The 11,904-nt window shown below is 52.6% G+C and overlaps 1 protein-coding gene across 4 annotated transcripts in view; it reads left to right on the forward strand.

Moving 5' to 3' along the window:
* Positions 1-6,503: 6,503 nt before the first annotated feature.
* The window catches only part of TDRD12 (tudor domain containing 12), a 269,251-nt gene continuing 263,850 nt past the window's right edge, over positions 6,504-11,904 (forward strand). Inside the window, exon 1 of one of the 4 annotated variants that reach the window (XM_068261508.1) lies at positions 6,504-6,650. The gene's annotated coding sequence lies outside the window, so the exon portion shown is untranslated. The other 3 variants (XM_068261507.1, XM_068261506.1, XM_068261505.1) reach the window with 3 other exon arrangements.

An 11,904-nucleotide genomic window follows, 5' to 3' on the forward strand; every position in this document is an offset into this window, starting at 1 on the left:
GACACTTAGAAATCGCAAATTGTCCCAAAAAAGTGCTTACAAAAAATGCCCAACGCACAGAAATCGCAAACCCCCCCCTTCCCCCCGCTCCAACGCAAATGGAACACAATGTGAACAAGACCTTCGTGTGTCTGAGCCCTCAGAGTGTTCTAGAAGTTCTAAATGTACATATTATGCTAAGTTCACACTGGAAAAATCCAGGATCCACTGTGAGCGGTGCTCTGTGGAATGTTTTTCAAAGCATTTTGCGGTGGAATGGTTTACAAGCGCTGTACAATCGACTGCCTTTGATCGTACAGCGCATGCAAAACATACCTATGAAACTGCCGCCGGGAGATTTGGGCACAGGGTAAAGCCGTTAAAAGGCTTACCCTGCTCCTGCACAAGTGCTGGCGGCGGTAATTACTATTCCCCCTCCAGGTTGCCATGGATAGCGGGGGAAAGACATAATTCGGCTTCCAGCTATTGCTGGCGACCGAATTACAGTATTTTTACAGTAATTTGGTCTCCGTCTTTTGACGGCACCCAAATCACTCACTGAGCGCTGCTATTGCCGTAATATCTATTATGGCCTATGGTGGCGCTGTCTGCACCCAAATCTCCTGCACTATTTTTACAGAACTCCCTTGCAATATGCATTTTTTTTTAAAATAAAGTTTTATGTACCTGCAGCCTCCTATAGGCCCTGGGCTGCTTTGCCATCCTCCTAGTCAACCGCATGCACCCTTAGTCACACTCCTGAGGCCGGGGGCATTCTGGGCCATTACAGTTACAATCTTAGCGAACTACATGCAATCAGAGAGCACATGCACAATGGAGGACGACTGGGCCAGTCGGGGAATTTACAGAACCACGCTGTAGGAGATTAATGACTCAGCCCACAGCCAACAGGGGGCTGGAGAAAGCCCCAGGTGAGTATAAATGCTTGCACCAGTTTCATCTCGGGTACACTTTAAAACTGAATCACGGCTTGCAAAATCAATTTTGAACAGCGATTCAAAATCAATTTCGTAGTGCTCCTGTGCATTAGAATATGAAACACAATCAACACAAATGGTGCAGGGCCCACAATGTCAATTTGCCCACATTGAGGTCACTCTTGTGGCTCTGAACAATTTTAGGAAAAGATTGAATTGCATGATTTCTGTCAAATTGCGATTTTGATTCAATTCATGATTTTCAATGCACAACGATGGATCAGCACACTGATGGTGAGTATGAATTCCCCCAGTATAGGTAGCCACGTATAGGTGCCTCCAGTATAGTTTGGCCAACTATAGGTGCCCTAGGAAAGGTTAGCTAGCTATAGGTGCACCAGTATAGGTAAGCCAGTTATAGGTGCCACACTACAGGTTAGCCGGCATAGGTGCCGCAGTACAGGTTAGCCGACATAGGTGCCGCAGTACAGGTTAGCCGGCATAGGTGCCGCAGTACAGGTTAGCCGGCATAGGTGCCGCAGTACAGGTTAGCCGGCATAGGTGCCGCAGTACAGGTTAGCCGGCATAGGTGCCGCAGTACAGGTTAGCCGGCATAGGTGCCGCAGTACAGGTTAGCCGGCATAGGTGCCGCAGTACAGGTTAGCCGGCATAGGTGCCGCAGTACAGGTTAGCCGGCATAGGTGCCGCAGTACAGGTTAGCCGGCATAGGTGCCGCAGTACAGGTTAGCCGGCATAGGTGCCGCAGTACAGGTTAGCCGGCATAGGTGCCGCAGTACAGGTTAGCCGGCATAGGTGCCGCAGTACAGGTTAGCCGGCATTGGTGCCGCAGTACAGGTTAGCCGGCATTGGTGCCGCAGTACAGGTTAGCCGGCATAGGTGCCGCAGTACAGGTTAGCCGGCATTGGTGCCGCAGTACAGGTTAGCCGGCATAGGTGCCGCAGTACAGGTTAGCCGGCATAGGCGCCGCAGTACAGGTTAGCCGGCATAGGCGCCGCAGTACAGGTTAGCCAGCATAGGCGCCGCAGTACAGGTTAGCCAGCATAGGCGCCGCAGTACAGGTTAGCCAGTATAGGCGCTGCAGTATAGGTTACCAATCAAGGTGCTGTAGTACAGGTTATCCAGTGTATAGGTGCCGCAGTACAGGGAAGGGCTAGTGCACACCAGAGCGGTTCTGAAGCGTTTTTTAACGCTTGCAGGGGGAAAACCGCTTGGCTAATGAAAGTGAATGGGCTGGTGCACACCAGAGCGGCTCGTTTTTTCCACAAACGCAAACTCGGGGGCTGCAGCATTTTTTAGATTTCTGAGACGTCAATGTAAAGTATAGGAAAGTGGAAAACCTCTCTGAAATACGCCAGATCAGAGCGGTTTTCCAGGCGTTTTTGTTACAGAAGCTGTTCAGTAACAGCATTACTGTAACAATATATGAAATCTGCTACACAAAAACATTTCAAAAAAATGCTAGACAGGGCCAGAGCCCTTTTTCAGCGTTTTACGCGGCGTCGGTTGTGAAAGGTAAAATTAAAGTCTATGGACTAACTTTACCTTTCACACCCGACGCCGCGTTTCGATGCAATGTGGTACGACGCACCCGGGCACATTTTATCGTCGGAATCAGCGTTTCCCCGTCGGGTTAATTGATACTACCGTAGGCCTAAACGCCGCTACTCAGCGTCGCACCGCACATTCCAGGCGACAGCCGCAGGCTAGTCAACGCATGCAGGAGAACGGCTCCTTCACGCGTTGTTAGATGTGAAACAGGCCTAAACATGCCATGAATCGCTCTGAAATCTGCTTCAAAAACCTCTAGCGTTTTGCAGATCTGCTAGAGGTTTAGGTGTGCACTGGGCCTTAGTCAGTGTATAGGTGCCACAGTACAAGATAGCCAGCCAAAATACCCCCCCCCCCCCCCCCCCTGTATATAGTCAGATCCCCCTCTATTTTCCCCCTCGCTGCCGCTGTTACCTGCTCTGCTCCCGGCCCCCTCCTCCAGTAAAGTTTCAATTCTATTTGGCCTCACCGCATTGAAATGTTGCGCGGTGAAGAGGGAACGAGTGTTTGCATAGTAGCGCGAGGCCTGTACCAGGGAGTGTGACATCACTTCCTGGTGGCCAGTGTTACTAGGCAACGCTTGCTGCCTCTTCACTGCGGCTATGCAATGCGGTGAGGCCGAATGGAATTGAAGCTTTACTGGAGGAGGGGGCCGGGAGCAGAGCAGGTAACAGCGGCCAGCAGCTGCGAAAACTGCCGCTCTGAAGATCGTCTTAGGTCTGTTCATGATTTTTGGGTTTAAAACCAAATATCATTCAGTCTTACTTGGCACAGCGCTTTTTGAGATCGCCAAAAGTTCTCTAGTGGGTCCCCAGTCCAGGTGATGGCACTAACTAATACATACCTCCCAACATTTTGAGATAAGAAAGAAGGACACTTAAAAAGGAACTCCAGTGAAAATAATGTAATAAAAAAGTGCTTCATTTTTACAATAATTATGTATAAATGATTTAGTCAGTGTTTGTCCATTGTAAAATCTTTTAAATCCCTGATTTACATTCTGAAATTTATCACATGGTGACATTTTTACTGCTGGCAGGTGATGTAGCTGCTGCTTGCTTTTTTGACAGTTGTAAACAGCTATTTCCCACAATGCAACGAGGTTCACAGACAGGAAACTGCCAGCACCATGGTCCTCAGAGTTTCTTGTGGGAGGGGTCTCACCACAATATCAGCCATACAGCGCCCCCTGATGATCAGTTTGTGAAAAGGAAAAGATTTCTCATGGGAAAGGGGGTATCAGCTACTGATTGGGGTGAAGTTTAATTCCTGGTCACTGTTTCTCTTTAACCTCCTTGCCGGTTATCCCGAGCTGAGCTCGGGGTAACTCGTGCAGGAGGATTGCTCTGGCCCTGCTGGGCCGATTTTCGCAATTTCTATTTTCCTACACGCAGCTCGCACTTTGCTAGCTGCGTGTGGTACGCGATCGACGCCGAGCCCCCCCCCGACCCCTGCGCAGCCTGGCCAATCAGTGCCAGGCAGCGCTGAGGGGTGGATCGGGATTCCCTCTGACGTCCATGACGTTGGTGACGTCATCCCGCCCCGGCGCCATGGCGACCTAGGAAGCCCAGCAGGAAATCCCGTTCTGAACGGGATTTCCTGCGCGATCAGAGTGGGTGCGGGGATGCCGCTGCTCAGCGGCTATCATGTAGCTAGCGCTAGGCTAGCTACATGATTCAAAAAATAAAAAAAAAATTAAAAAAAAGTGCTGCGCTGTCCCCTTGCCGCAAGAATTGGACCGGCAAGGGGGTTAAAGTGAACCTTAACTCAAATTTTAAAAAAAGACTTTTACTCACCTGGGGCTTCTACCAGCCCCCTGCAGCCGTCCTGTGCCCTCGCAGTCACTCCTTAATCCTCTGGTCCCCCGCTGCCAGCTAGTTTCGTTTTTGCCGCCAGGACTGGCCACGCATAGCTTTCTCCGAGCCATAAAGATTTCACACAAAAAAAAGTATCGTCAGGTCGGGAGGCCCCCTGGCAGCATCCTGCACCGGCGACACCTGGGCCGAGTGTCGGGCTTCCTCTTCCTTAACGGTGACGCTCTTCGTCATCACGCCGTCGTGACAGTACTGCGCATGCGCAATTAAACCGCACATGCGCAGTACTGTCACATCGGCCACCGTGATGACGAAGAGCGTCACCGTTAAGGAAGAGGGAGCCCGACACCCGCATCGGGTGTCGCCATGTGCGGTATGCGGCGGAGGGATCAGGAGAGGAGCCAGGACGCCGGGGGACCTCCCAACCTACGGTGGGCTGCAGAAAGCTCCAGGTAAGTACCAATTTTGTTTATTTTTTAGAGCTCGGCCCCTTTAATCAGTTGGTACGCGTTAGTGTGCGTTAGTACACTTTTTTTCATAGCAGTGCATTGTGAAAAAGATTTCAGTTAAAGGGAAGGTTCAGGGACGCCTTGAAAAAAATAAAAATCCATATCCACTTACCTGGGGCTTCCTCCAGCCCGTGGCAGGCAGGAGGTGCCCTCGCCGCCGCTCCAGAGGCTCCCGGTCGTCTTCGGTGGCCGACCCGACCTGGCCGGCTGCCAGGTCGGGCTCTTCTGCGCTCCAAGGACGGGCTCTTCTGCGTCCCACGCCGGCGCGCTGACGTCATCGGACGTCCTCCGGGCTGTACTGCGCAAGCGCAGTAGTTCTGCGCCTGTGCAGTACAGCCCGGCGGACATCCGATGACGTCAGAGCGCCCGCGTGGGACGCAGAAGAGCCCGTCCTTGGAGCGCAGAAGAGCCCGACCTGGCAGCCGGCCTGGCCAGGTCGGGTCGGCCACCGAAGACGACCGGGAGCCTCTGGAGCGGCGGCGAGGGCACCTCCTGCCTGCCACGGGCTGGAGGAAGCCCCAGGTAAGTGGATATGGATTTTTATTTTTTTCAAGGCGTCCCTGAACCTTCCCTTTAAAACGTGTTAAGTGTGAAAAGTGCCATAGGAAAACATGGTACTTACTTTGAAAATCAGTTGACCTTTCAGTTATAACTGAGAGCAACTGATTATGTGTAAACTGGGCCTTACCTGGGGCTTCTGCCAGCCGACCTGTGCCCACAAAGTTACCAGTCGATTCTCCTTTCTCCCGCCACGGCTCACTTTTCGGCGCTAGTCTACTTTAGGGGACCCACCGCAAATCCCCATAGAGGATTTGAGCTGTGCTGAAAACGGAAAGAATTTCTGCTTTCAGCTTGTTGAAAACACCACAAGTCATATATCTTTGTAAAGCTTAGACTCTGCTCTAACGAATGATGCCACAGTCGGTGAGCAAACGCTGAAGCTCACCGCGTAGGAGGCGCCGTACGGGTTGTGTGTAAACACCGGTGGGGTTAATCCTTCACCACCCCAGCAGCTGGCAGCTATCAGTGAGGACAACTTACACCACGGACTTTGAGATGATCCATGACACCATGTTGCTGGATGGCAGGGGTGCCCTCCTGGCCTGCCGGATCCCGTGGTGACCCCAGGGAAGGGTCACGGCTGATGATGATTCTGTCGTTGGCTGGGTATGCCCGGGGAACTATCATACGTGACTCACCAATTCTCCGGCTTCAAAAAAAAAAAAAATTCTGCCACGCCCCCAGCTAACAATCCTTCCAATGAGGAGGGAGAAAAATATCAGAAGCACAAAACTAAGATGGCCGACGGAGCTTCGATCGCGGCGGATCGGCATCTCGTACGCGGTCAGTTTCAACTTTTGCTCACCGAAAGTGACATCATTCGTTAGAGCAGAGTCTAAGCTTAACAAAGATATATGACTTGTGGTGTTTTCAACGAGCTGAAAGCGGCAATTCTTTCCGTTTTCAGCACAGCTCAAATCCTCTATGGGGATTTGCGGTGGGTCCCCTAAAGTAGACTAGCGCCCACTTTTCTTCTTGTAGTGGAAGCTGACTGCACCTTGGCCACGTGCATCCTCATACGAGTTCCTGTGGCCAGGGCAAGAAGAAAAGTGAGCCGTGGCGGGAGAAAGGAGGATCGACTGGTAACTTTGTAGGCACAGGTCAGCTGGCAGAAGTACGAGAAAATTCAGAAGCGTGAACGAGGACACGCGTGGCCAGGGCCCCGCAGGTGCAGTGGACACCGCCTGCAAGAAATGAAAGTGAGGCGCGCGGGGGAACAGAGAATCGTTTGGTAACTTTGTGGGCACAGGTCGGCTGCAGGGGGCTGCCAGAAGCCCCAGGTGAGAAAATCTTATTTTTTTTTTTTTTTTTTAGATTCTTCAGCTCCGCTGGGGGAATGTTTGCCGAAAAATGGGCGTGGCCATAACATTGTATGGACGGAGCGTAACCGTAAACCCCAAAGCAGCAAATATAGCCAACTATGACCATTAAATAATAAATGCAGCAACTGTTATCCCAGACACCAGAAAATAAACGCAATGTGGGCAACATTTAAATGCAATTTGGGACACATTTCAGCGGAAAATAAACGCAATTTGGGACACATTTCAGCAAAAAACATAAATAATTACTCACCTGACAGAAGTCTCCTTTCCTGGCCTCTGGCGTGCAGCTACTCGGACGATCCTCCTCCAATCTCCCGCGCTGACAGGCAGTGCAGGGCTATGGGAAGATGGCGCCCGAAGCCCTATACTTCAGACACAAATAATCTCAAGTACAGGGCTTTGGACGCCATCTTCCTGTAGCCCTGCTCTGCCTGCTGGAAGACTATGCAGGCTGCTGGAGCGGGGCTGCTGGCTATGAACTGGCACGGCGTCTATTAGACGCCGCATGTCAGTTCATGCAATGGACGCGGCTAAAAGCAGGACGTTTCCAGGGACCTCATGCAGCCTGGGACAGGGGACCCTGAATTCGGGACCTGTCCGGGGTAAAGCGGGACGTTTAGTCAGCGTACCTGAGGGGTACTCACTTCGGGAGGGGGAAGCCTCAGGGTCCCAATGAGGCTTCCCCTCCCCTGTAGCTGCAGGCAGTCCAGCGCTGGCTCCCCCGAAGTGTCCCGGAATCCTCCCGGCCTGACAAGCGCTGATTTATTTACCTTTCCTGGCTCCAGCAGGGGCGCTGTTGTGGCTCTCAGCACGGAGATAGGCGGAAATAGCCGATCTCTGTCGGGTCCGCTCTACGGCGCAGGCGACTTGCGCCTAAGCAGTAGAGCGGGCCGACAGCGATCAGCTATTTCCGCCTATCTCCGAGCGCCTGCGCTGGAGCTGAGACGGTAAATATTTACATCCCGCTGTCCGGGGAGCTTTATTGCTGCCGCCGTGGGACCGAGGAGGACGGGGGAAGCCTCAATAGGATCCGGAGGCTTTCCCCACCTGAGGCGAGTACCCCCCCCCAGGGGAGGTTTTTTTTGTTACAGGTTTTCTTTAAAGAGACTCTGTAACATCAAAAAGATCCCCTGGGGGGTACTCACCTCGGGTGGGGAAAGCCTCGGGATCCTTATGAGGCTTCCCCTGTCCTCCTGTGTCCCACGGGGGTCTCGCTGCAGCCCTCCGAACAGCCGGCGACAGACCCGACTGTCAGTTCAATATTTACCTTTGCTGGCTCCAGCGGGGGCGCTGTGGCTGCTTTCGGCTCGGAACTAGACGGAAATACCCAATCTCCGGCGGGTCCGCTCTACTGCGCAGGCGCTGGAGACTTGCGCCTGCGCAGTAGAGCAGACCGACGGCGATCGGGTATTTCCGCCTACTTCGGAGCCGATAGCCGACAGAGCGCCTGCGCAGGAGCCAGGAAGGTAAATATTACGTCACGGCTGTACGGAGGGCTGCAGCGAGACCCCTGAGGGATGGAGGACGGCTTAAAAAAGCGCTAGCGTAATAAAACCCTATTGGCCCGTTCTTACTTGGGCGATTTGCTCTAATCGCCCAAAATCGCGAAAAGCAAACGCGTCGCCTGCACTATTTTCAGACGTTTTCCCAGGGATTGCATTTCAGTGCTATAGAAGCGCTAAACGCAATCGTGGAAAAATCGCCACAGTGTCCAGTGATTTTTCCGTGTGAAATTGCGTGAAAAAAAATCACTCCTGCAAAACGCCGGCAAAAATCGCCAGCGTTTTGCAAATGCAAATGGGCTCTTACACAGAGCCATACCTCCCAACTTTTTGAGATGAGAAAGAGGGACACTAAGGGCCCTTTTCCACTAGCGGCGTTTGCGATGCTGAATCGCAAAAACGCAAACCGCTAGCGATTTTACAATCGCTACGGTTTGCTTTTTAACATGGGAATCGCGGTAGGTCATTTCCACTACCGCGATTCGTTTTTGCGGGGAACGCGAACGCGCGGCGGAGCGATAATTGCCGCGATTTTGCTATGCAGTGCATAGCATAGCAAAATCGCGGCCGCAAACGTCGGGGGAATCGCCGGTTTTGCGATTCAGCAATCGCTAGCGTTCAGCGTGAACGCTAGCGATTGCAGGTGGAAAAGGACCCTAAGGGCTGGTTCAGACAGACGTCTGCGTGGCGTTGCGTCTGGGGGCGTTGCGGCGGCTGCGCGGTCAGGCTATAGTAGCCTTCGGTCGCGTCGTGATGCGGTCGCGTTTTTTTCTTCCCCTAGGGGAACATTACCCGTCGCGGTTGGCCGCTCCCTGGAAGCAACATGTCGCTTCCAGGGGCAGCCCGAACGCTCGCGAAAATCGGGGCCCGAACGTCGCGTTCGGGTAAAAGCGCGCAAAAGCTTGGTGTAAACGCTCCCATTCACTTGAATGGGAGCGTTTACCGCGACGTTCCGAACGCTTGCGGTAAACGCTCCGCAAGCGTCCGTCTGAACCAGCCCTTAAGCCAAGTCCCTACCACACCTCTGATCACACGCCTAGTCACTCATACAATAAAGTTTTCATAAGAAAAATATGTTTTATCATCCAAACCACACTGGTCCTTTCTATCCTGGTTCATTTTCCTTCATATTAACATTTTAACATTGGTAATCTATCAATTTAAAGGATGGGAATAAAGTTTAGAGTCAAACATTTTTAGTAGAGAAATATATATATTTACATAGAAAGAGGGACAAATGAGTAGGAAAGAGGGACAGAGAGACTGGGCTCCCAAACAAGGACAGTTGGGAGCTATGCTAATTTACTATCTAATTCATTCATTTTTATTCACCCACACTATCAGGGTCTCCTGTACTCCACATCAGCCACCCTCTGCTGCTCTTACAACCCACCAGCCCAATGCATTTCTCTTCTCCAGCCTGGTCCTGTCCCTCTCCAGCGGCCATATTTGCTTAGCTCCAAACCCCATTCCAAATACAGGAGCCGCCACAGGCGGTAAGTGCTGCCGCGCATGCGCAGTACAATCTGTGAGACCAGTGGCTTGTGCAGTATCACTCAGCGCACTAGAGCAGACGTTACCGCGCGGGAGTGACGTTGCCAGGGCGATCTAGAAGATTCTGTCAGGCTACCAGTGACGCGGCCGCTCCATCCATAGAGGAAGTTACGGTGAGGTAACCACGGATGTAACACGGGTGTCGGCAGGGATCCCGTATTGTTTTTTCGTACTGGTCGGTGTGGCCACACAAGCTGCTGCCGCCATAACCAGGCGCTAGTCCCGCCTCCTCTCCTCCAGCCTGGCCAGTCAGGAGCGGCGCGCGCGTCAGGTCCCGCCCCCCACACCCTGGCGCCTATATAAGCGGTGATTGCGGCCGGGCCGCGAGGTGTGAGAAGTGCCGACGCCTGAGAGGAGCAGGTGAGCGTGAAGCCGGGGGAGTCTCTGAGGCGGCCAGCGAGGCACGGGAGCTTGTTATAGGAATAGCAGAGCCGTGTTTACTGGAGGCCCAGGCCAGCCTCCCCACCACGTGACACATATCCTTCTCAAGCCACACCCACAAGCTGGTATGTGAACCCCAAGAGGTGGCCAAACTAGCTGTCAGGTGCCAAGCACATAGCTCCCAACTGACCCTCTTTTGGAGCCTTGTCCCTCTTTCCTCCCGATTGGTCCCTCTTTTTTCCTCCCGATTGGTCCCTCCTTTTTCCTCCCGATTGGTCCCTCTTTTTCCTCCCGATTGGTCCCTCTTTTTCCTCCCGATTGGTCCCTCTCTTTCCTCCCGAGTGGTCCCTCTCTTTCCTCCCGAGTTCCTCCCGATTGGTCCCTCTCTTTCCTCCCGAGTGGTCCCTCTCTTTCCTCCCGAGTGGTCCCTCTCTTTCCTCCCGAGTGGTCCCTCTCTTTCCTCCCGAGTGGTTCCTCTCTTTCCTCCCGAGTGGTCCTTCTTTTGGAGCCCTGTCCCTTTTTCCTCCCAGATTGGTCCCTTTTTCCTCCCAGATTGGTCCCTCTTTCTATGTAAATATATATTTCTCTACTAAAAAATGTTTGACTTTAAGGCCCCATTCACACTAGAGCGTTTTACCGGCGATTTCGGCAACATGCTCTAATGCTAGTGCTTTTTAAAGCGCTAGTGTAATTAAACCCCGTTCTCACTTGGGACGATTTGCGTTAATCGCTGGCGAAAAACACAAACGCGCAGCCTGCACCATTTTCAGGCGATTTCCCGGCAATAGTTTTTCAGTACTATAGAAGCGCTGGAAAATCGCTACAGTGTCCAGTGATTTTTGTTTTTCCAGGTGAAATCGTGAAAAAATCACTCCTGCAAAACAGCGGCGGCAGCCCCAGGACCGCCTAACGCCAACTGGCGTCAAGTCTGGGAGCTGCAGTTTAGCAGGGAGCGTGTGTGCGTATGCGAATTAATTCCCCTTTGTTTACCTTTGGAGATTGCAGCGCTGTACGGCTGACACTCTGCTGTCCCCCGGATTGGCTGGGGAATGAAGCCCTCTAATAGGCTGATGCCTATGAGAGGCGGAGATGAGTGGCGATCACCGTCCTATGGCAATTAGGATGGCACAGGGGGGAGTGGGAAGGGAAAAGCCTCCCTTTTCTCATAAAAAAAAATATTGCAGCAGTGATCAGAGACCCCTAACGCCCCCAAGGGATCCTCTTCTGAGTTGCCAGAGTCGGGCTTACTGCGCAGGCTGGGCTGCCTGTGTCCTACAGTGTGTGGCCGGGAGTGTAGTGCGTTCCCAGGCCATGGGCGCGTGCTGTAGGACGTGTGTATCCCGATCAGCGCCTGCGCAGTAAACCTTACTCCAGCGACTTAGAAGAGGATCCTGGTGTGCTTTCAGGTATGATAGGGGGCTAGAGAGGGGAGCAGTGGGCATCAGGACAAGTGATGGTATATGTTTGTTCCCCATTTCTCTTCTTTTTTTCGCATCTGGTATGCTTTAAAGGAAACCTAAACAAAAAAAGTTTCACTTACCTGGGGCTTCTACCAGCCCTGTGCCTGCGCTGTCCTGGAACGATCCTCTGGTCCCCTGCAGTGGCTGAGTTTCGTCTGCTGATCATGCTCCCTTCTGTTGCTGAAATCAAAATTTAGCCACTGCGGGGTCTGGAGGATCGTTCCAGGACGGTGCGGGCTCAGGGCGGCTGCAGGCGGGGCGGGGGGGGGGGGGGCGTAGAAGCCTCAGGTAATACTTTTATTAACCCCCTTG

The sequence above is a fragment of the Hyperolius riggenbachi genome, chromosome 11 (genome assembly GCF_040937935.1).
Source record: "Hyperolius riggenbachi isolate aHypRig1 chromosome 11, aHypRig1.pri, whole genome shotgun sequence".
NCBI lineage: Eukaryota > Metazoa > Chordata > Amphibia > Anura > Hyperoliidae > Hyperolius > Hyperolius riggenbachi.